Raw genomic sequence first — 27137 nt, 5'->3', positions numbered from 1 at the left:
TCATCTGCAATAATTAATTAGCATATATAAATTTAGGCTCTTGAACCATTAAGATTAAGAGTCAGTACGTGGAAATGTGATCATTAGGTAAAAAGTTATTCAAGGTGCTCGCTTTTTTCTTTTGTTTCATTTTAAAATTAATCTACAAACAAAATGGGTTCTTTTAATGCATTTAAAAAAGACATTCATTTATTGAAAAAATCTATAATGGAACTTTTGATGACTATTAATGTTAAAATAATTTCATCGAAATAAAAAAAAATCAACATTATTTAAAAAGAGCAGAAAATGTGGGATGATAAAGCAGAAAAGTATCTATTAATATAAAATTAAGATGCAAAAACTGTTACAAATAAAGAACGGATAGAAATATTAACAAAAAGAGATAAAGAAGCGGCGAAATAGGAAAGTGAAAAGTTTGAACAAAAATTTCCATAAGAAAAGAAGGAAACTGAGAGCTTCGCTCAGTTCTAATGAAAAATATTGTATAAATATAAAAACATTCAGTTGCCGAAGATAATAACTATAAATTTCTCTTGTTATAAAAGAGACAATAATGATATAACTTTTTTTCAAGTTGCGAATATTTGTTTTTTCAGAGAAAGAATTTTATTAAACTTTTTTGAATTATTTTAGCTCTCGAAATTAATGCGAGAAAATATTTTGAATTAAAAAATCATTAAAATTTATCAGTATTCATTTTGTAATTTAGGGAATCAAATTTTAAGGAACAATAAATTACACTTTTATCTGTAAAAGGTATGTTTTAAGGAGGGGATACAGATTCGCATTCATATTTCTTCCTTTTTTTTTTTTTTTTTTTTACAAAAATTTTTTTCTTTCATTTGGAAATATTTCATTGGTCGGTCGGGGTATGATTTTATATAAATTAACTTATTAAGACTTATTTCAAATTAGTAAATATACATTTCCTTAACTCGATCTGCTGTTTAAACTATTTGAATTCATAATCGTTTAAAACCAAATAAAATTTTGTAAAGTAATGTTACAATGAACTAAATCTAAAAGATACAAACGCCTCTAAATTTTCTTAGTAAGAAAAAATGAATTTTTTTTCGTTGCGATATAATTAGTGAATCCATTTTAAACTTAAATAATAGGATTTAATTACTAAACATACGATGTGAAAATTCGATAAATCCCTCGTTTAAATAAATATTTTTGTTAAAATAAAAGATCTCAGAGACTTAAAAAAGAAAACAAAAAATACTTACTATTCTTCATGTTTTCTAACATTTTGATGCTATTTTCTTTCGAAAGAGAACTAGGCTTATTTCAGTTCATAAATCTTTTTTGTTAAAATAAATAGTAATATCTTTCAAAAAATAACATCTACTCAATTTCCATTTATCACTTTTTCTGTTAAATGTTTATTTTCACTTTAAGCAAAATGTATTCAAATAAGGATTTAATGAAAGAAATAAAAAGCTAAGAATTTCAATTAAAACTCTTTCTTTTAATAGGTATTTAAAAATTAAATCTCTCTTTCTAATCTTTCTAACAATACTCTATCCTTGCATATAGCTTATAAAGAATTAAGTTGCTTGTATAATTTAGATGTCATTTGTTATTCTAAATAGTCGCACGTTTTTCCGTTTTTTTCAATATTGATTCAAAATAGGAGAATATTTTTTCCTTAAGAAACTGTTCTCGAATAACCAAAACTCGTCCTTTTTGAGAACTCAATGCTTTTCTCAAGGCACTTGTAACGATTTATTCCTATAAACAAGCAAGCTGCTAATACCGGTTGGGAATAATCAATCAAACCTACCGTAAGTATCCTTTTATCTAAAGATGATAAAATAAAGATCACAAATTCTTAAGAAGTCAATTAATCTTAAAATCATAGTTTTCGATGACTGTTTTTAATATTGAAAATTCAGTTTTCATTTATTGTAACGGAAATAATATACACTAGAACTTAAATTCGATACTTTGTCACAATATATTCATTAGTTGCAGTAATATTAATTAATCCTACGAGATTTAACACCATATTATCTACATTTTAATAAATAAGGATTAATTACTTGCTTTCCATCTGATGATGTTAAAGGGTAAGAATATTTATGTTTTTAAATATATAAAACAAATAGTTATATACTTCAGAGCACAATCTTGTGTTTAGCATAACACATTATTTAATTTAGAAATAATGAACTTCTAACGAAGCTAGAAACGAAGCTAAAAAATTCTAAACGAAGCTAGAAAAGAAAATCTTTCTTTTCTAGCTTCGAAGTTAGAAAATGTTTATAAAATATCTTTTCGAAGTTAGAAAATGTTTATAAAAAATAAGTATTATTATTAATAGGGAAGTTTATAAAGAAAATAAGTTTTAGTTAAGGTAGGCAAATATTTTTAGCTATGTAAACAACTACATAATTAATGTTCAAACAAAACATGCATATTATTATACACTGCGATGAAACACTTTTATTTCTCAAAAACATAACATAGTATTTTGTACAATCTAAAAATTATTTCAATAATGTTAATCTATATAAAACATGGAATGCTTCATTTAAAATATTTGTTTGCAAATAATTTATATTAATTTTATTTGCAAAATTCTGTCAAAGTTTAACTATTGTATCCAATAATCTAAAGTCGAATAATATCGTAGGAAATAGATTAAAATGATTCAAATGATCACAATATTATAGTTGCAACAAATTAGAACTATATTATCATTCAACAAACTGCAAAATTTTTAAAACTGAGGCATGAAGTTGCTGCCATATTTTAATGTTAAAAATGAGAATACGTCAAAAATTCGATGTTTATTCCACATTAAATTAATTTTGTGCTTATGGTTTAGATCTACTTTTCAAACCATTAAGATTAAATCATTAGATCATTTGACTATTACATCAAAGTTATTCTCATTTATCGTTTCTTTTCTTCTTTTGAGCATGGTACATGCAATGTATATTCTTGCTTAGAAGTCAAATTGTTTGACCACTGACGTATAATTTCCCTTTTTAGTGCTGAATGATAAGAGACCTAATAAAAGTAATAGAGTACAAGACATAAATAATACATCATCCCTTGAAGAATTTTTTAACTAAGAGCATTTTATTTCCAAGAATCCTATTTTATTCGTTAGCTAATTATTCATGTGTTCAGCTGATTTTTTTAAAAAAATTAGTTCAGAAAAAGTAAATCTTTCCCTATTAAAATTTTATACCAATTTCTTTCCACTTGATTATAAAGAAAAAAAAACTCATAAAATTAAAGAATGATTTTACCATAATTCTAAGTTCGAACAACATACATGTCGTGTATATTTTTACAAAGAAAAATTCATGACACAGTTTTAATACTTATTTTAAATTTATTAGCAGTTAAGATAGTAGATATTTATAACATTTCATAAATTAAAAAAAATAGTTTTAGTTACAATTTTTTGAATCAATAAGAGTACGAGTCTCTAAAGCTGTTCCAATATCAACACATTACTTAATTTGTTGTTTTGCGTTGCATTAGAGACATAGCATAAAAAACGGGAATATTGTTTTTATTTTTAATTTCTGGCACTTATAAGATTTAAGTTTTGAATTAATCCCAAACAACTCATTAATATATCGAAATAAATCCGACTTGTTAATTCAACAATTTCAATGCAACATTTCAATGCATTTCTAAAGCAACTAATTCAGCTAATTTTTTAAAATAAAATTGGCAAGCATCATAGTTTTTCAGACAATATTATTGCATTCATTTGGAATATTCACCCTTTCACAATGTGTACCAACTTCACTAGTTCTCTAATGAATAAAGATTCGCTTCACAAATTTATAAAATTCAATATTTTTGGGGAACTTCATATGTGACTCAGCGAACCTTTATTTTTAAAATATTTTTAATTTCAGAGTTTTTAATGTCTGTTTATACGTATTCATAATGCTATATATCCCGGCCGGGATAGCCTGGTTGGTAGGGCACTGGGCTCATGTCAAGAGGTCATGGGTTCTATTCCCGCCGCCAGAAGACTCTCCATGTAGTAAATGGTGACTGATGCACGTTAAATCTGTCGAGTCACAAGGCCCTCCATATTCCCATAACAAATCATACCTCTTCGGGTACTGATCCAGGAGTTTCCTTGTCTTCTGGATTGATACAAAATTACAAGGCTACGGAGTTGAACATTAGTAGCTGTAAACCCAAAAACTGGGTCGGCTATTCAACGACGGATATGAAACAAAAAATAAAAGCTACATATCCCTATTGCTTAATGAATGCTTGTGTACTATAAAATAATGAAGCTCTGCATAAGCTGAAATTATGTAAAGAAACCCGTTAACTTTATAATTTGAAAAAAAGAAGCTAAGATACCAATAACTACTTATACTGAAACAAAATCTACGAAACGTCATTTGTAAATATATCTTCAAAAAATCAAAATTAATTGCTGCTTCACAAAAATAGCAGACTTTATTATAATAAATAGCTGCAGAAATTTAATTGGCTTTGGAGGACTTTAAACACTATTTAAAAAATATAAATTGGTGAATCAAATTAAAAATATAAGCCTAATTTTTCGGATCTACCTTTAGTGTCGTGTATCATCAATAACAATCCTTACAATTACAGTACTCACACCATGAATTTTTGCCATAACTAGTAAACCAGTTCCTACAAGTCACATAAATATTATACTTTGTGAACTAATTTGGATGAACAATATTTTTTTTAGAAAATGCAAAGTTGACTGTTATTTGATTTATGAATCATACCTGTATTTTATTTTTTTAGGACTATTTTTTACTTATTTTTATTATTATTTATCTTCCTAATATTTTATGTACTCTAGTATTATTAAAATATATACTCTCAGAACGGAAATTATCCCTTTTGATGATTCAGTAAAATATGACGAAAATATTTACTCAACTTGAAACCTCATCCCAGAGCATTGAGGGAGATTCTTAACAAGAATGGTGAAACTAGAACGAAGACTAGACTATCGAAAATAATTAACTAGATAAGCCGACCAACTAGTATGGTGGTTAATGAGTAGGCCTTATGACAGGAATATCCCGGGGTCGAATCCCGCTTGGGGCATATATGTAATTTATCTCTCTGTTCCATCCGTTCTTCTTTTGTTGTTTGGGTGACATTGATTCACTTATATGGTGCCCAATGTGGTAATTATTATATGTGGTATATATATATTGGTATTTGTGGTATATGTGGTAAATTTGTGGTAATTATATGACGAAATTTTTGCTCTGAGCATAAAACAGGAAACGGTTTCGTGAAGATAATTTCGTGAAATTTGTGCATTCCTTTTATACAATGTATCGAATTTTTTTGTTATAAGATTTTTAACGATTCCTAAAAAGTTTCTTTAGGATATTTCAATGAGACTGGGCATAATCACATTTATAAATCAATCAAGAAATTAATTGTTAAAAAGAAACTAACATACGTGACTGATCATGAAAAAAGAAATACAAAACATGATAAAAAAAAAAGCGTGAATTATAATTACGTACGTTCGGGTTAGAATAAATGCAAATATGAATAATACATGCGGTATAATATATGCCAATATGAATATAATTTTATTCTGGAAGATAAAATACATTTCATGTTCAACGAATAACTACGTAATAATCGTTCAATGAAGTATTCAAATCATTTTGATTATTAGGTTACATTGTACAATTTATTGTTAGTTTGAATTGCTTCATACACGCAGAGAAAAAAGATAGTCACAACAACCAGAATACTCTAAAATATACCAGGTCTCTGGCTCTATGGGAACACCAAAAACTTCGGTAATTTTTTAGAACGCTTTGGTAATATACGAGTATTGGTAATCTCGTATCAATAAAATATGCTTTTATAATATGTGATAAAATTTCGAAAATGTGGTAAAACTTGGTAATTTTACGATGATTCCTTAGAGCATGGCATAAAAACAATATTTTCTGTTAAATTTGCTTTTCAGTTTTGTATTTGTTTTCTAACTGTTTGGCAATAAGAACTATAATTTTGAAAACCAAAATTTCAGCTGAACTGTTAACATGTAAATAGAAAAATTACCAAATGAATGGTTTAAATAAATATATTTTGATCAAAATTATGTTTTTTTTTACCAAGAATGTCAATACCATACAGTATGGTTATTTTATCCCCATGAAATACATTTTGTTAAGTATTTCAGCTAAAATAATTTTTCTTAAGCCTTTATGTTAAGTCAAATAATCACATAAGGTCAAAATAATACATTTATTTAACTCGCATTACCTTAAAAAGTATTATTTTTATCCAAATCTTTTTATTATATCTATTTAATGGAAGAAAATTAATAGAAAGTTTAATTAAATACCAATCTGAACAAGATAGCTACATTTTTAATGAAATATTTTAGCAATAAAACAACGGTAAGAGTTTTCACGAGATAAAAGAAAAGCATTAAAACATACTAAGACTAGTAAAAAAAATATTGATGAAGAGAGCATGGAAAAATTCAAAACTGGAGCATCAGTCAAAGGACAAGCTAGCTCTTAAAAAATGTTTCATAAAAAAAGGCTATAAAAAAGAACTTACACTTAAACCTTTGGTTTACAAAAAAAAATCCCTCCATCTCAAAACACGAGTAGTAACTGATAAAACTGAGCCATCTGCCTGTTAGACGATTTTTAAATTGCATGCAGGAAGAATATTACTTTCATGTGAAGAAGGCTCGTATGACCCGAGCTTTCTGAATAAATCTGAAATAAATAAATAAATAACTCACAGTAAAGAATTTTACATTTTTACTGTCATAAAATGTAAAAAGGAGAGAGTTAAGTCACCCTGGAAATTTTACAAGAGTTGTTAATGCTTTGAAGTAGTAAAGTTGGCAAAAACTGTTTAGCTTATATATATATATATATATATATATATATATATATATATATATATATATATATATAGTTAAGAAAATCAATAAGTTTCATTATAAACAGAACTCATTAGATAAGTTCAAAATGAAGATAAAACAAAGGAAAATATAGACATATGAAAAAGGTGGGGATAATAGTTAAAAAAATAACAAACAACCGATTAAATTTTTTTTTCTTTAAATTATTATTCCCCCCCCCCCTTTTTTTTCATATGTCTATGTTTGTTTTTATCTTCCACCTTCTACCTTCTATCTACCTTTGTTTTATCCTCATTTTGAACTTATCTAATCAGTTCTGTTTACTTGCAGCTTATGTGCAATAAATGAAACTTATTGTTTTTCTTAACTTTCTTCGTGTTTTCTTGTATTTATTTATTTTGTTATATATATATATATATATATATATATATATATATATATATATATATATATATATATATATATATATATATATATATATATATATATATATATATATATATATATATATATATATATTACAACGTCGCCGAGAGGTGGAAATAAACAGGTTTCAGGCACCAGGCTACACGTAATTATTATTTATTCAGACATATTCATGAAGAACTAGCATTCAAGTGACACAAAATCGCTGTGCTCCTTTATAAAAGTTAGGGGAAATCTTAGTAATTATAATTTGTCTGCTAAATAAGTCGAGGGAAATTTAGCTTTCTCATGTTTAGTTACAGGAATAAACGTTAAAATGTTAATTAATGCACACTTGAACTAAATATAGATTAAAAGATATGAATATTAAAGTGTGAGAAAGAGGGTTTCGTTTAGAATAATAAATTAAGTAAAAGTGTTAAAGAAAAGGAATAACATAAAATGATTCAGTTGAAGCTTTTATATATATATATATATATATATATATATATATATATATATATATATATATATATATATATATATATATATTTATTTTGGAAAATGTTTTTTTTTTCTACCGAAAATAAATATGTATATTCCCCTCCACAAAAAGAAAGAAAGAGTCAAAGGGAATTTTTCTGAACATCTCGATTATTCGATTAGAGTAATTTCCGTTAGAAACTTCTTATAGCCAATTAGAATTATATTAAGTCTAGATAATGTAAGTAACAAGAGCGATTTCGTAAACATGATACAAATTACCGTAAGATACAGATTACTAACGTTTGCTGCTGGATCAGGCGATATCACGTGACGAAATTCTTTCCTACTGTTTGTTTTAATAAAACAAATTATGTGATAGCAATATGTATATTATCATCCAAATATTTTTGCAAGAAATGTGTTTTCGCGTGGCAATAGCATATACAATAAATATTGTTGCCTAAGATTTACCCTTATATTACTGGTCTAGTCTAAGAAGTTATCAAATATTAAACCCCATTCTTGTCCTATTTCGTTCCCTTAAAGACTATAAAACAAAATCTACTTTTTCATTCTCTCTCTCATTCATTGCTTCTTTACTCCAACTCAACTGCAAAATTACTCTTGATTTGGATTTTTACTTTATAAAATAATTCTATTTATAGTTAATTAATTACTTTTTTGCAAGAAATTCATTGCTTATCAATTTTTAAGCTTACTTCTTCTTCTTTTGAACAATGAATTTTAAATTTTGAACAATAAATTATAATTTATTTTTATTAATTTCTGAGGCTTTCCTTGTTTTCTATTCTTTAAAAATCAACTTACAATAATCAAAATTAGGTTTTTTTTAAGAAATGAAACAATATCTAATTTACATCTTACTATATTGCTAAGTTCCATAGTGTTAAATTTTCTTATTGTTCTTTTATATTTTTAAAGCTGTTCATTGTTTATGTGTACTACTTTCTAAATTAATTTCGTCAAATCGTAAAATACTTCAATAGCCAAATAGTGAAGCTTTTTTTCCACCAATTATGAGCACTAAAACTAAATAAATAACATGAAATATTTATTATCAGAAAAAGTAAATATTTTAGCACAATTCTTTAGCCACAAAATTTTTTCATACTTTTCTGAATATATTTTTTTTTTCAAAACTACTATTTATGGCATTTAATAAACTATCTGCTTTATGATGATCAAAAATTGTCATTTCATTTACTAATTTATTGTTAGGTTCCTTAAACAACTCCTTTTTCATAATTACTATAATTACATATTGTCAACTTCTTTCCTTAATCTGAAGAGGTTTTATTATTGAATTACTTTTATGAAGTCAAATTATCTTTCAATTAAATTTAAGATTGAACAATTGGAAAAGTTTTATTATTCTTATGCTCCTTTGTATCCTACAAAAAAAGGTTTTCAGTTCTTGAAACAATAAAAAAGGAAGAAAAAAAACAATTCATCTAATTTAATTTCCCTTTTAAAAAGAATTCGTTTAAAAAACTTCCGAATTGACTTTTCCGATAACTCTAAAAGATACATGCTATTTCAGAGTTCTAAGCATAAGATTTAGCTATTTTCTGAAAAGATCTTGCATTCCAAATAAAATTGAAAATTTCTGTTCAGAAAAAGAAAATATATTTTATGGTTAAACAAGCGGATAGAATGAATTGGTTCATCATATGATTTCCAAAAAAAATGAATAATTAGGAATTATAAATTGTTTGAATAATAAAATAATATTGATATATAAAATGAATTCAAATTTTAAAAATATCCTTTCTTCTTGAGCTCAATAAAGTCACTGAGAAAAATGATTTTTTCTTTTAGATGAACACACTAAAATTTTGGAACTAACTGTAATACGTATATTGTTAATTACTTTAAGACCTGGGTAGTCAAACAGGAATTAAAATCAAAATATTTGTGTGGTTCTTAAATACATCATGTAATTTATTTTACTTGGATTTTATGATGTTCTGTAATCACTGCCCTTAATATATTAGTTCACTTATTTTAAGTCACAAGCAAATATTTAAGTGAAAAAGAGACAAAAAAACTATGGAAAAATGACAAATCACTATTGAGGATGGTGGATGCATAAATTTCAATTTCTGTTTGCCCGAGGAAATAACCAATAATCAAACAGGTTTTTATTTTTCTGCCTCCATTTACTACAATTGAGATTTGCCAAATCTTGGCACCTCAAAGGATATAATGCTTGCCTCCCAATGAGCGACGTGGTTCGAATCCCAGCGATGGGTAGTCAATGTGAATTCCGCACCCGGCTTGCACCAACCACTGTGTTAACATAAGATGGCCTTCGTGGTAGACGAATCATGGGCTAGAATCTCCTTGCCGTAACTAACCGTGGGAGGTTTTCGTGTTTTTCCATGTAACGCTCCAAAAAAATCCTCCACAAAGGCGAATTTCTTCCATTACTTGATTCTGGAATTCTTTTGTCTTCTGTATTGGGTTCAAAATTACAAGGCTACGGAGTTGAACATTGGTAGTAATAAACTCAAAATTGGCTGTTTAAGAACGGTTATAAAATAATATTAAAAAAATGAGATTGGTCAGTTTTCTAGAGCTCTTTTGTTTTTCCTCGCTCAAGTATTAATATTTGATCACACACATTAATAACAAGGTTTATAGGAATGGAAGAAACACCCTTCATATATAAAAGGGAAATAACTTATCTTATATGCATAGAAAAAAAGAATAGCTAAAAAGAAATTTTATGTAGGCATTATTCACCTTAATCAGCTCACTAACACTTGTTTCCTTTAAATAAAATTTCGTAATTTTCATTTAGTTCAGAGCATACTGAATTTTTCTTTATTTTAATAAATGAATAATTTACAAACTTATTGTAAAAATTATGTTCCGCGAGGTAGTCAGATAGCGTAAAATATCAAAATAAAATCATACATAAAAATAGGTATACTTCAAAATAAAAACTTAAGTTTCCATACACGGTTATAATTAATCTCTCCTAGTTTTTGATAGTACGAACTAAGTTTAGTGTACTAATGACAATATTTTAGTAAAAAGAGACCATGAAGGTAAGTATCAGAAGAATTAGCATAGCGTCTCGTGGGTAAACGCATATCCTTACCGAGGCAGCCATATTGATTTGTCCCAAGTCGAGAGTCAAACATATTATAGCTATCATAATTAAAAGACTAATCTTTATTCGTAATTAAACAATTGCATTTACGAAATGTATTTATGTATGAAAAAATTACTTATCTTCCTTTCTTCAATATTAATTTCATAATTCTCCGGTTGATAACAATTTTCTATATATAATCTGAGAATATTTGAGAAGATATACTAAATTATTATTACAAAAATTTAATTGCTGAACAATCAGTTCGGAGGTTTTTTAACTAAAACCATTATTTTTAAAGGGCAATAAATTTGTAATTTGATGTTTTCAATGTGATTAAATGTAGTAAAGGGTAATAAGAGTACAACAATACTTGTTCAAGAGCACTTCTTATTACTAATTAATTTATTGTAATGCTCTTAATAGAGAAACCATTGAAATAATAGTAATTTGTGGTATAGTTTTAATAATTTTTTTAAAAAATAAAATGAGGCATTCGGAAGTCTCAGTTTTTGTATTATGTGCTATGTATATTATATTATTATTATTTGCTATGCATATTATTTGCTTATGCATTTTTGAAAATCTTATTTTTGTGTAATTATTAAAGATATAACTCATTCAACTAATTATTAAAGATATAACTCATTCAACTAATTATTAAAGATATAGTTTTCTTTATTAAACCCCATTACGCTTAAAATATACACGATCAAAATGTGTATTCAAAAATATCGAGGCATTTAAAATGTAATTAAATTTTTAGACAACTCTAAGAAAGCTCCTCCTCATAAAAATATGCCCTGCTATTCTCATTCAAACTGAACGATTTTAGTTTACGTTGAAATATATTGCATAATGTAGTCTATTTGTAATATTTAAATGAAAAATAGATCCTAAAACTGTTAATTAAAATTTCAGAACAACTTGAACACAGCTTTAAAAACAGCACATATTCTAACAGCTATTATTTAGCATAAAAATTATATTTTGTGTAATAATTTATAGTATAATAATTTAGTATAATGATGATTATAATAATAATTCTAATAAAGATTAGTACAATCAGAAGGACCTAATTAACTAAACGTCACTAATTACAACAATAAGTAGGGTTTTTTACCGCACTCGGACGCAAAAGATTATCGAACTTTCTTTATTATAATCTTTGTATGTAACATACTACAAAAAACAAACGTAAAGACAAATTTATCTGTTAAATGTTTTAAAAAAATATGGCTACATTCGATAATTACATGGGTAATTGTAAAATGTGCAATTTTTCGCATCTTTCGCGTTTTTACGATATTTATAGAGCTCCAGATATTGTTTTTTTTCTTGTTTGTTTGCAGTAGTGTATTTTATTTTGAAATTGATTTTATTTTTATTATCATTTCTACTTATTTTAATACGTAATTAAAATCATTTTAGCTAAAAATATTTACTGGTAAATACTTTTATTTCCTTGCATTTAATTTAATACCTGCACTAGGTTCGTAGTCAAAATACATGCAAGTAACATCCATGCATTTTTTTTAACTTTATTATTACTTAAGATAAACATTATATCATCTTTTATGTCAATAGCAAATCTAATCATTAATATTTAAAAGTTGAAAATATTTTGAACGCATAAAATGGGAAATTTGAGTGGTCAATTACATGTGGGGTGAAAAGTATATTATCTGTCAAAACTGAAATTACATTTTAATACTTACTTCGTTGACATAAAAATCGGTTTATTGGAGAGGAAAATAACTTAATAAGGTAAGAAAAATACTTTAAAAAAGACTTTACGCAATGTGCCTGTGATGGCCTTTGAAACAAATGACAAAGATCTGTTCGTCGAATTTAAAATCGATAGGCAATCTTTGGAGAGCGAAAAAGTTTTGTTTTTCTGGAAACCAAAGATTAATATGTCATAAAAGCTAAAATATGAATACTCTCTTCTAACAGCATTCATTTTTATTATATCTTATTTAAGATTTTTCGTTCATAAATTTCTTTATTTTTTTATTTTTAGCAAAAATAACTCAAAAAAGTTTTTAAAAAAAATTTTAAAAAACGCAAAACATTATTGAAAGTTACTTAATCATTTTAACTAGAAGTTTATTTCAGCTTAAATTATTGAATTGTTTTTTACAGGAAGTATTTTTGATACTTTAGAATTAATAAACATGTATTATATCGTATGAATTCTTTTAATTATATTTTTTAGAAGTTAAAAGCATTTTTACTAGCATTTAATGGCATTTTTTTATACCTAATGTACTTTCAGTAAACGTGAAAATTTTTTTAACTTTATTCTTAAACATTAATTCTTAATTTGTTATAAAAACACTAACACTACTGAAAAGTATCCACTTACAATGGTAGAAAGAACTGAAATATATGTAAAAAAAAATATTTATTCGAACAGCAAGGCATTTTTACGAATCTTTCAAACATATTGAAAATTTGCATTAAACTCATCAGATTCATCAGCTTAAAATTTAAAAATTTTAAGGTGACGAATCGGATTTGCCAGAATCCGATTCGTCAGAAAAAATTATTCAAATTTTGCTCGATCGGCGAATTACACTGGAGAAGCCTACTGGTGAATTTGATTCTCTTATTTATCTTTCGTAATTACTGAACAAAATATTTTCGCCAGCCACCAATTTTTCAATCAATTAAATTGAAAAATAAAATCTATAAAACTTAATTTTTTAAAATTCTTTTTATCAAATATTCTTGGGCCAATACTTTTATTAAAGCTATTTAATTTCTATTTATATTTACCTTATAATTGGGAAATATTCAATGCGTATAAATATTACACCGTTATAAAGAGAAATAAAACAGTTTAATGCTTTTTTTTCGTTTATAACATGAGGGCATGAAGTGTAAATGGTGTTTTACCTGGAACCGCAGTTACTTGGACCAGTGTAAATATTTCCCCTACCCAGTGGAAGAATTTTGCATTTAGTACATGTAGTTGATACTTTCTTCCACTACCCGTTATGTTGATGATCATTACAGGTTTTCCAAGCAAGTGCTAGAGAGCAATTTTGATTTTTAATTTTTTCAATCAATTTAAATTGGAAAATAAAATTTTGTATTATTTAAATTTTTAAAAAAAAACTAATGTGAATAGGTACCATACTGTCATTCTCTTTACGATAAAATACCAGTTTTTAAAGAAAAAGTTTATTTCTGTTAGAGCTTAACAAAATCAAAAAAATTGTCTGTACCTTAGATCAGGCTCAGTATTTTACCTTTAAAAAGCCCAAGGGAATATGAGCAACAGGTCCAGTTAGCACAAAGAAATTTTTCTATGGATTTTGCCACGTGCAATATGTAAAAATTAGGTTTATGTTCTTAGAATATACTATAAATTTATGAAATACCCCAGGGAAATATTATTTGCTTATACGTTTATATTTAATTCCAATTATTTTGCTTATTCAAGCTACTTGTAAAATAAATTTAAGTTGATTGAGTTTTTAATTTGAATTACCCGATACGTTTAAAAGGAAAAATGCGTGTTAACGGGGCAACATCCAATGATCTAAGGTCCTATATATGATAGTTCAAGGTACAATACCTAGTTTTACATTGGAACAATTTTCATTTTAAGAAAAAATTGTCTAAAGATATTCGCAAAAGAATTCATTTACACAAAAATTACGTTTCGCTGTTATTTGAATTATTAAAAATTAAATTAACATGATATGTAAAATTAACATGCTAAATGTAGGTTAAAATATTTACACAACAAAAAAGTTTTCATTATAACTCTGAGATCTCCGAGATCAGTGTGCAGCGTGACGTGATGAGAAGGGAAATCGTAGCTTCAGTTCTAAAAGAGGAATAAACCAGCCCTTTTCTCTTTACTTTAGCCCTGGGTCAAGGTGGTCTTCGTGACAGGAAGATTACAGGTTTCGAGTATGGGTTTTAATTCTGTTCTATCTGTTTGGGTGCCCAGGGTGAAGTAATTATTACTAGGCACAATGAGGTTTTTTTTTTTTATTCATTTATTTTCGAAAAAAAGATAGAATGACGAAATATTTATTTTTCTTTCAATATTCACAAAATTCGTTTATTTAAAGTTTAAAGAACAGTTTTTTCATCACTTTGACGAAATTTTTGCTTAGAGCATATACCAAGAAGCGATTTCGTCAAAAACGAAGGAAGATTCGTAATATTTGAGTACCCATTTTTTACAGTGAGAATTTACCTAAGTAATAAGGGTAAATTATCAACATCCATAGTCACACATATGTCTTGCAGTCAGGAACGGTGCTCGATTCATGTTTCAAACAACAAATTTTATCAGAAAATTTCCCTATTTCTTTCTTGTTTTTATAATGATAAATTTTAAATTTTGCTTAAAACTTACCTTGACATTTTTGAAATTATAAATCGTATAAAAATGAATGGTATGAAATTCATCACCTTAAATAATTGTTAAACACTAAGCTATATATTTGTTTCTAAATTTTACTAAAATTTATGAGTTATAGTACACAGAGTTGTAAATAAGACATTTTTCGCTGACATGCTGAACTTACACGATTTAAAATTGTTTGCTGCTTCTACAAATTTGTTAAAGACTGTGCTTTACTAATATTGAACGCTCGTAAAATTCAAGCATTACTAATGACATGTCAAATTTTCTCGAATTAAAATTTTTTCATTGAAAAAACGTTTTAAAATTGTTTGTTGATTCTTGGATAAGTCAAATTCCACTCAGAAACTAAAACATAATTGAATTAATAATCAAGTAAGTTTAAAGATTAATGATTCACTGTAAACAATAATTTTATAACGAACTGTTTATTTTATTTTAACAGAATAGTTTTGTGTTCTTAAAATCGAAAAATACGAAAAGTATACGTATCTTTAAAGTAGTTAATGTTAATGACTTAATGTAAAAGATTTATTTTGAAAAATAATTGTGTAATCTATTTTATTATTTCAATAACCGTTTAAATTTGCTTTAATTGTGAAGCATTATAAACGTTTAAAACATTAAAAAGACGCGAAAACTTATGTTTAAAGTATTTATATTAATAAGTCAAAAAACGTCGCTATTAAAACGTTAAAAATACTAGAAAACAATGTTCGTATCCTTAAAATATTTATTTTAATCATTAATCATTTTTTCTCGTTGTTTAAGAAAACAATGTACGTGCCTTTAAAATATTTATATTAATCGTTTATTTATATTTATACTAATTGTTAGATATTAATAATTAATATAATCGTAAATATTTATATTAATCGTTTAAAAAAAGCATTATTGGCATTGATTTCGATTTTAAACCACTCTTATTGAATCACATAAGGACTGTAAAAATTTTCTAAATGAATTTTTGAACTCTAAGACTTAAAATATAGAATAAAGTGAATAATATGAATGAACGGCAGCGCAACTTATTTTTCCTTAAAACTAAAACTATGGAACTATGAGAGGGTGTGAAAAATGGCATTCCCATATTCTCATTCGTCAATATGTCAGAGATTTTTCTTGCTCTTCTATTATTGATAATAATTTTGAATTGAGGATTCATCACTAATGGAGCTTTGTTTTACAATAACTTATACTAAATTGAAATATGCAATCAATGTTATTAATAATTGTGTTTATTCAAAAGGTAAGATTTTGTTCCATTTTAATTACGTAATGTACAAAATAAATTAATTTAAATTAACTTTTTATGAAATATATATTATATAATATCATATATCAGTCATAATTAGATATTTTAAAATAAATTTTACCCCAAGAAATTCTATCAGAAACTAATAAAAAGGGAAACATGTTATACAAAGGCCTCATTTGAATAGTAGCCTAACTCCACTTATTAAAAAAAAAAGTAAAGTTAGTCCTTCTTTTATATATTTATAGAACTCATTCCCATCTAAAATAAGTAACCCCAAGAAACTGAAACTGAAACGATAAGATATAGCTTGATTAAAAACTTCATTCGCTTCAAAAACATACAAATTGGAAATAACAGTTGACTTGTTTCAAGAGCCCAAAAATAGGCGTCCATTTTCAAAACTTACCAGAAACAAAAATGCTTTGAAATATAAAACGTAAAGTTGCCAACGAAAAATGAAAAAATAAAGGTGAGAAACAAAACAAGAAAAACCTCAGTGGCCGAGAAGGATACAATATTTCACCCTGATTAACTTGTAACTTGTCGACTGTTATTTTCAATTTGTATATTTTTGAAGCGAATGAAGTTTTTAATCAAGTAATGTCATTACTGTCTTATTTTAAAATTAATACATATCCAGCTTATCCCTGCTAACAAACAGATATTAGGTGAAAAACAATCGAAAGATTTTGAAAATGAAACTGCTATTCCAACAGGTAGAGATGCGAAAATCCCTCAGCTATTAAAAGACGGGAAATGACTCTGAAGTTTTGGAGATTTAATCTGGGAGTTTTGGGAATATTGAAAATTTTGAATATAAACAAAATTGGTCAATTTACATTAGCAAAGATTAGAGTGCTGCAAAGAAGTTAACATTTACATTTGAGCAGCTTGATATACTTCATTCCTGTTGGATGTTTTTTTTTTCCTAAGCACTTGATTTAAATAATCTTGAACCACTTTATCAAAAGTTTATTCTAAATTTAACTTTAAATTAAGTTAATATTAAATTTAACTTTAAATTAAGTTATTTTTAAATATACCTTTAGATTAAATTCATTTTAAATTTAACTTTAAATGAAGTTAATTTTAAATATGTCTCTAAATTAAATTTATTTTAAATTTAACTTTAAATTAAGTTAATTTTAAGTTTAACTTTAAACTAAGTTAATTTTATATTTAGCTAATTAAATTAACATGCTAATATTAGCATATAAGCATGTTAGGTTCATATTTGCATATTTCGTTAATATTGGCCACAGTTTTGCTTTCATTCAAATCCTCTGGTTATTGTACTTGAAAGTAATTGTACTTGATAGTGATTGTACTTGATTGTATGAAAAAGTGAAGCAAGTTGTACAATAAGCGCAAGAAAAAAAAGGAACATTTTAAATAACTCTTGATCAAATTAATTAATTATTGCAGACGATATTTAAAGTCACTTAATAAGACACAAAAACGTACTTTCTCTAAATAAATATACTTTTTACCATTTTTATAAGGATTTGGATTTAAATCCCCAAAATATAGGGGGTTGGAAAACGGTCGAAAGTTTAGGCACTTTACCCCTTTTTGGGTAGCTCGCCATGTCCCGAGAACTTTCGAAGCGTCTCTTTACAATCATAAGACTCGTTCATCCAAAACTAGTTCCATGTAAAAATAATAATTTATAATGACTTTTTGTTATTTTATTTAATAATAGTTGAAAATTTTTGAAATGTAAACTATACTATAGAATTAAAGATATGCAATACGATATACAATTTTGGAGAATGTTATTTTTTACGCCAAAATACAAATCAATCGAATTGTTTGTGACAAATCGAATTTCGAAGAAGTCGTATATTTAAAACTTGATTTCTCAGGAACTATTTGATCAATTTCGCTCAAATATTTTACTGTGACATCTAAAATTACACTTTTTAAAGTGGCGTAAAAAAATCTTTATTTACAATTCAGATTTTTTTGACTGGAAGATTTTTTGCATGGAATTTTCCTTGCATAAACGACATTTATAATTGTGTGCAAAAACTTTTCAATTCACTTAAAAAGCTCTCAAGGTATGAAGAAATACGCAAAAAGTAAAATTAACTTTAAGGGGTCTAAACTTTCGACCGCTCTTTTGACCAAACTCTTGGAATCATATTTCTCAGATTGCAGCTACCTCCATATTTTGAACATGAGGAATCGATATTCGTTGGGAAGAAAATTATGTTTTTAAACAGAGAAAGTGCGCTTTGGGTCTTATTTTGTAACTTAAAATATCGTCTGTACTAACTACTTAGCATGTTTGAGGTCAACCCCATGAAACATTAAGATTTAGCACGTTCCCAATAGTTTCATCAAGAGAGCGGTCCAGAGTATGGACCCCTTAATGTTAATTTTGTTTTTTGCGCATTTCGCCATATCTAGAGAAATTTTTAAGAGAATTGATAAATTTTTACTCAAAATTATAAAATTCGTTTAGCCACAGATAATTCCATTAAAAAAATACATATGAATGAGTATTTTTTTTTCATTATTTTATTTAATAGCAGTAGGAAAAATCTTGAATTGCAAGGTACAAAATTTTTCATCACTTTAAAGAATGTGTTTTTACGTGGCAAAATACAAATTTGTGCTAAATCGGTTGAATAGTTCCTGAGAAATTGAATTCCAAAGAAATTATATATTTAAAGCTCGATTTCTCAGGAACTATCTAATCGATTTTGCTCAAAATTTGTATTTCGTCATGTAAAATTATATAGAAAATTGCAAACTTTACAATTCAAATTTTTTTTAACTTTAATGTAATAAAATAATAAAAAATAGTAAATATTTACTAAATTTTATTTTTTGCATGGAATTATCTTTAGAAAAACGAATTTTATAATTGCGTGCAAAATTGTTTTTTAAAAGTTTTCTTAAAAAAAAATTTTAAATATTATTTTAAATAAATCGAGAACTTTTTAAAAAAAATTTTAAAAAGTTCTCGAGATATAATGAAAGACGCAAAAAGAAAAATTAACATTAAGGGGTCAAAACTTCGGATCGCTCTCCTGATCAAACTATGGGAACCATATTTCCCAACTCGCGGTTACCCCCTATATTTTGGATGTCAGAAATTCAAATCCGCTTTAAAAAAAAGATATGTACATTTTTGTGTCTGATTTCGGGACTGATCATCCACAATAATTATTCAGCTTATTTGACCCCCTTTGAACCATTAAGATTGAGTCCTGGAACGTGAAGATCTTCACGTCAAAAGTTATTCAAAGTGGTCAGTTTATTTTTTATTTATTTATTTATTCATTCATTCATTTATTTTTTGAGCATTGTACATTGAGGGGCAAGTCACAAAATGCAGTATGAACATATTTTTAAATAAGTTCGATACAATTTTCTTCAAGGAGTTTTGCTGTAATCTGTTCCGAATTTATTTTAAATTTAAAAATTGTTGCATTTCATTAGTAGAGATCAATTTAATATTGAATAATAATATTTTTATAATTTATTGCGATTCACATGTTATGAATTATTATGAAGTAAACTTGTTCTGTGAAATGCAATATTATAGGGTGTATTTCAGTTAAATAAGCATGTTTTCTTCCTTTTTTAAACATCTAGTTTTTGTGTATAACAATCAAAAAAATCTCCTAAGTTTAAGTAACTTTCAACGAAGTTTTTTATCGATTAAAAAATATTAAATAGCCCTTAATTTTTTTTCCTTTTTCTACCCTTAAAAAATAGTGCCCTAACAAATGCGGAACATGTTTTTTTCAAAAACATGGTATTAATATCAACCATTCTCATTTCCATAAATGATATAGATAAATTATATTTATTATACTGCGAAAAAAGTATGGTCAAAACTACCAGAAGATAGTAATATATACCGTGTTTCTGGATGTAGCGGAACACTAAAAAGCTCTGTAATTTTTACCGAAGTGCTTTAGTAATGATTTTAGTGAAATTGTCTATAAAATATGATTCTATAATCTGCGATAAAATTTGGTAAATGTGATAATTTTATTATGATACCTTAGAGCATGGCATAAAAACCATTTATTCGGTTAAATCTACTTTTCAGTTATGTATTTCTTAATAAACATCTGTTAATAAGAACTATAACTTTAGAAAACCAGAAGTTCGGGTGAACTGTTGCCTATGAATGGTCAAAAAACCATGTATTTTGGTTTTATTAACTAAAACTATTGTTTTTCATTTTACCAGAAAAGTCACTATGGTAATTTTTCAAGCATTTTCATCGCCATGTAAGTGCTAATGTTTACTCCATTCATCAGATTCTACCTTGTTTCAACTGAGAATGTCTTCTCTTAGTGAAAATCATCTGCAATATATATTTTCTTAATTTAGTGCCAATGAATTCATTGGCACTAAACTAAGTGTTTAAATATTCAAAACATTTTTAGATGCTTTAAATAAGTATTTTTTTATACTGTCCTGTTATATTTTATTAATTTATATTAAATTTTCCACTGGCTGCAGCTAGTAGAAAATTTACTATGGTGCATACCAATTCAGCTAAATCTTGCATATTAAAAAAGATAAGCAATGTTGCATTTTCCTGTTTAAACCTATCTAATATGCTTTCATTAATATTGTTTCCCCTAACTTAGACCAGTCTTTTTTTCTGATAGGACCATGATGTCTCATTTCCTTGTACAGACCAGTAAATTCGACTGATATCAATGTTCCATTTCCCCGTTCAGACCAGTTCATTCTACTGATATCAATGTTCCATTTCCCCGTAGAGACCAGTCAATTCTACTGATATCAGTGTTCCATTTCCCCGTAGAGATTAGTCCATTCTACTGATATCAGTGTTCCATTTCCCCGTAGAGACCAGTCCATTCTACTGATATCAATGTTCCATTTCCCCGTACAGATCAGTACACTCTACTGATATCAATGTTCCATTTCCCCGTACAGACCAGTACACTCTACTGATATCAATGTTCCATTTCCCCGTACAGACCAGTACACTCTACTGATATCAATGTTCCATTTCCCCGTACAGACCAGTACACTCTACTGATATCAATGTTCCATTTCCCCGTACAGACCAGTACACTCTACTGATATCAGTCCATTCTACTGATATAGACCAATACATTGTGTTGACCTACTCTACTGATATCAATATATCATGACCAGTCCATTGTACTGATCTACTCTATTGATATCAGTGTTCCATTTCCCCGTACAGATCAATACATTTTTTTTATTGATTTCTATTGGTCATTTTTTGCAGGGAAATGTTTCTTTGTTTGCTTAAAATTAGATCAAATATATGAATGGAGCAATATTGGTACTCCAAAGAGTTGTATCTTGCGAAAGTAAATTTAATAAATTTTTATTTTCCAATTTTTTATATTATAAAAATATATTTATTTAAATGTTATCCTTACATTGCAAATCTGACTCTAAGCGTAGAAGTTGAATATTAAGATTCAAAAAGTGTCCTAAGATACAATACTCTCCCCTATTTTAATTTTCAATAAACGGTATAAAATAAGAAATAAAAACTTAAAAAATGCAAATTGTAGAGCTCTTACTTACTGAATTTGGTTTAAATGTTGATGAATACAAAAAAAAAAACTTCTCGTCCCAAAAAATAAAAATAAAAATTATATTAATGCTTTATAGACACCGAACAAAAAAACAGAGACATTTCTGATTTGGTGCAGGTTGTGATGCTTATCTATTATAAATGCTTAAAACCATGAGGAAATCTTCTAATTAAAAGAACATTTTTCTTTTTTTATTTAAATAAAATACTCCTTCAAATCTGTGGAACTTGTTTTTCTATTTTTATTTCATCGTATCTTAAAAACTCAACTGTCGCAGTGGTGGAGACGAGGTGGGAAAATTCTTAATGTGCTGTTAATCTTTTTTTATTTAATTTTTCCAAATAAACTGATGATGAATATTTACTCTATTTAGCATGTAAAATACAAAGCTCCCTCTCAATCACAATTTGAAATATAAAGCGTGCGGTGTTTCAGATTCCCTATTAATTTTTTGTGACAAAATTATGCCAATGCAATTCTGCAATTAACATTTTCTGTTAGGTAGTAAAATAGTGCACAGTTGTTTGTGCTTTAGATTTTTGATAAATATCTTTGTTTTGCAGCAATTTATGGTAAAAGAATTTTTTAGATTCACATGAATCGGTTTTATCAGTTTAAATTGCAATAACTCAAAAAACTAAAAAAAAGTGCAGTTTTAAACTACTTACTCATTACCAAAAAACGCATTATTTCATTGCTTTATAGTTTTGTGGGAAAATTAATAGAAGTTCTAAAACTTATCAAGCTCTATTTCTTTTAATCTAATAAAATGAGCCCTTTATTTTCTTCTTTCTTTGAAAGATATTATACTGTCTAATAATCTATATTATCAAAAGTTTGTTTAGTGCAAAAAATAACAAGAAAACACAAATTAAAAACTTTATCTAAAATCCAAAATTGCGAGGGTTCAACAAAATCTTAAGATTTAACAAAAGAAACTCCAAAGCGTATCACATTCAAACTATTCTGAAATTCTATAAAAAAAAAATTTAAACATCGATCTCATAAGACGCAAAATTATTGTTATGAATAAGAGTTTAGATTTCGAGATTACAACATAGTTACACATTTCTGAAAGAAATTCCTTCGTGTAATTCTTAAGAAATATTTCAAAAATAACTATTTCAATTTCTGAAATCCAACGTTGCATCATTCAGTACTTTAACTATAAGTTGCATTGAAAACATTATTTTTATATTTTTAGTTGGAGTACAAAAAACAATTTTCTTTTGACTCAACATTCCTTTTTTCGTGATTTGATATTTATTATTTTGTTCATCATTTCCCAATCGATATAAATGCTTTATTTATTACAAAATTAAAAATACATAGTATAATATTTCGTTATGTTGAGCTACAATTATTAAAAAAATAACAAAAACTAACAAAAAACATTGGAAATCAGAATTTTACAATAGATAGATAATAATATTAATAATATAAGAAATTTGTTTTATATTTAATAAAAAAATGTTCAGAAAAATTATAAATATGCTGTGTCTTACTTTTTTAACATAAACAAAAGTAAGAATAAGTTATTTAAATAGTTTATTAATGTCAAAATTTGATTAGGTATAGTTTAAATACAACAAAAATAAACTACAATAATGCATCTCTGTGGGCATGTGATTTTTCTAATTAATGTAATAGCAACTTGAGTAAACTCGGACTCTGGAGCTAAATTGGAACAAATATGATTGATATAGCAATGATGCTATATCTGACGCAGCTGTAAAATTGGAATAATAATAATATGGATATTGGAATAATAATGGATGATTAAATAAATTTTTACTTTAACTTTTCCCCTTGCTATTTAACTATTTAAAATAAGTATTTTTATTCAAGAAAAAAATTTGGAAAATTGAAAAACATATCTTTAGAAAAAAAAATGCATTTCAACGCGCAATCAAAGTTTATGAATATTTAAGCATTCATATTTACTTAAATTGTCACAATACCTTTTACAAAGATGGAAAAAAATTTACAGCACCCTCAAAATTTTTATGTAACTTGAATATTTCATGTTGTGTATAGCTTCATAAAAATTGTGTTTTCAGTATGAACTGACATTAGTGGAATAACTCTAAATCTTACTTAAGTATAAAAGGGGAATAAAAAATTTTAATGCTTCGATGACAATGCAGCAAATTCTTATCTAAAAAGTCATGATAAAAATAAATAATTTTACAAACTTTAATTTTTAGAGTTTGATAATTTTACTTTCCTTATATTTTATTTTTTCCTTATATTATGCTTATGCACAGTTTAAAAATAATTCAAAACAGAAATGAAGAGTCTTATTGATTTTCAAAGGAAAACGGTTAGAACATTTTACTACTTGGCTCTCTAGGAAAATAATATTAAATTGAAATAGAAAAGTGAACCATATTTATGATTAAAATTTCTAAAACAATTAATTTTGTCGCATGCAAATTATCACTTTATGATAAATATTTTATGCTGAGACAAAATTATAACTTCAAAAATTAAGGGGACACTTCACGATGAAAAACCCAAAAATCGACCAAATTATACTTTTTTCAATTTTTGTTTCAAAAAATAATAGTTATATCTAGCTACAATTTAAAAGAAAAATTTTTCAATTTCAGTCATTTTTTGCAAAGTTATAAGCATTTCAAGATTTGTAAACAAGGTTATGTAAACTGTCTGTTTTTATAGTTAAACTGTTTTTTCTCAATGTTGTTTTTTACGATAATATTCAAACTTCGAAAAGTTCCTTGCGCATGAGTTTTGAATAAATCTTTATTTTTTTCTCATATATATGATTGGCCTAATGTTCCGTAACCAATGTGATATAAATAAAAGCTGAATACTCGCTGAATATTTTTTAAATTACTTTAAATTGTTATTCAAATTTCAATTTTTAAAAATTATATAAAGACTATGATATTTTGATTTTTTATTTGTTCAAAATTAAGTGCTAAGTTGTTCAAACATATCCAATTTTATTTATACTTATTCAAACTGTAATATAAATGAGTTTCATACAGCTACGATAAAAACTCATGCGCAGGAAACATTTTGAAATATTGGAACATTTAGTAATTTAACTTGCGGATAAATTATTAAAAAAATTATAACTTTTCACCAAATTAATATTTTTGCTTCAAATTTTGGGAATATCTTTTTAAATGCTTTATTCACAATCTATGAAATTTTCATTAAAATTGGTTGATATTTAAAAAAAAATCATTTTGAACATCATGTGTCCCCTTAAAAATATTTCACAGAAATTGAGTTTGGAGTATAAAGAATAAATAATATTCTAATTATTTACCATACACAGGAAAAAGTTAAAACAAAATGTATTTCGCAGTCATTGTTATGGTAAGTATGTAATACAGCTATGTGTTTATATATACTTTAACTCATTAATTTTAAAACACACTTTATTATTATCTTTTATTATTACTTTCATTATTATTTTTTTAAGAATACTAAGAGTATTAAGCTCTGGTATGAATATATTTTACATAATCAAAGAGAAATATTTCATTACATAATTTAGCACTTATACAACAGAAGCTAGATTTAAATCTTTCAATATAGCCCATTTAGAAGTGATCGCCACCCCTTCATATTCGAGACATTTTATTACAAAGATTTTTGAATCCTGTGTTCTGTGTTGAATTATAAGTCTGTCCAAATTTTTGAATCCTATGTTGGATTTTAAGTTCTATGGCTGTCCAAATTTTTGAATCCTATGTTTTTTAAAGGCATTGAATTACCTTCTATCGATAATTTTGTCTTTTACAATATTTATATCTCTGAGACATTTGTCCAAATGATTCTCACTGTAAAAAATTTCGGATCAAATTGCGGTAAAAAGTACCGTAAAAGTACTTTTCTCCGTAATTTAATCCTACTATATTCCTTACAAAAATTATTTTCTATCTATTTTCATAATCATTAGTTTTTTAAAAGAAAATTACAGAGGATTTCCTTGTAGTATATAAAACCCACAAATTTGTATGAAGGGTTTTCAAAAGCCTTTCTGAGCTTTGAAGAAAGGGCAGGAAATAAATTTTGTTTTGGGACAGTAAAACCTTTGTTTAGCCTTCGATGTAGTTGTCTTCTTCTTCAACTGCACTGCAGCTCTCGTGGGCTCTGCACAGATACGCATCAAGAGGTTGAACGGTCTCACCTCGAGAGCAGAGGTTTGGGAAATGAAACAGAACAGTGATACTATTGGATGAAATCTTGTTTGGAAGCGATATTGTTTTTTAGGTTATTTATCTTTAGTAAACGTACAATAAGCTGGACTAAAAATAACTTTTTTTATAACTCTAATGAACAATAAGTAAAGATAGCTAAAAAACAAGAGAACATTAGAGAATTGACATGCACTGTTAGAAATTTCTTGGAAAAATGGTTAAATAACAATTTTGCTTTCACCTAATATGGTTAAATAGCCAGAATTTTATCGCACTAACTAGGCCCACCTAATGAAGACCCTTAGTTCTTTTCTGCTGGGTACATGTTACTACCCAGAGGGCTAAACTGTCAATCTCATGACTGACAGAACGGGGGTTCGAGTCTCAGCGTTAAAACCACATTATTTCCTCCATTTCCTTCAACACGTGGAAGGCTTCCAGTGTCCTGCACTCCATGATTTGTGACCCTGGAATATTAAAATAAGTTAGTCTTACTCGCGTATTGATTGCAGCCCCATAAAGATGCTTAACACAAAAAATCTCTTCCCATCTCTTACGATAGGTGTAACAACGAGATTAATTAATTAAACCACATTCCATAGTTCATTTTATAAAACGCAACTTAACCGCAACCTTTAGTTAAGTGAAGGCTAAAAAACCGTACAGTTTTGCATTCATAGATTTTTAATCATATTAGTTCTAAACGTTTCAAAATCGTAAAGGTAAAAACGTCCTTTACCATAAACTTCATCGTTAATTGGATGAACAGACTGTTGTCGGTTATTCTACCGTAATTTTAGAATGGAAATTCCAAAAGTGTAGTTAAACAAA

The 27137-nt window shown here is 26.7% G+C and overlaps 2 protein-coding genes across 3 annotated transcripts in view; both read right to left on the bottom strand.

The window, feature by feature from the left end:
• Positions 1–27137, bottom strand: part of LOC147801236 (zinc finger MYM-type protein 1-like) — a 90068-nt gene that overhangs the window by 13743 nt on the left and 49188 nt on the right. The window lies entirely within an intron of this gene.
• Positions 1–27137, bottom strand: part of LOC107443169 (uncharacterized) — a 327331-nt gene that overhangs the window by 279713 nt on the left and 20481 nt on the right. The window contains exon 1 of one of the 2 annotated variants that reach the window (XM_071187586.2): positions 6580–6721. The exons of the other annotated variant lie outside the window; for it this stretch is intronic. The gene's annotated coding sequence lies outside the window, so the exon portion shown is untranslated. Of the gene's footprint in view, positions 1–6579; positions 6722–27137 lie in introns of those variants that run through there. 2 annotated transcript variants of the gene reach the window in all.

Source organism: Parasteatoda tepidariorum, chromosome 11 (genome assembly GCF_982258835.1).
Source record: "Parasteatoda tepidariorum strain Cologne lab strain chromosome 11, Ptep-v5.0, whole genome shotgun sequence".
Lineage (NCBI taxonomy): Eukaryota > Metazoa > Arthropoda > Arachnida > Araneae > Theridiidae > Parasteatoda > Parasteatoda tepidariorum.
The sequence above is the reverse complement of the archived record's forward strand: the minus strand, read 5'-3'. Positions and strand labels throughout refer to the sequence as shown.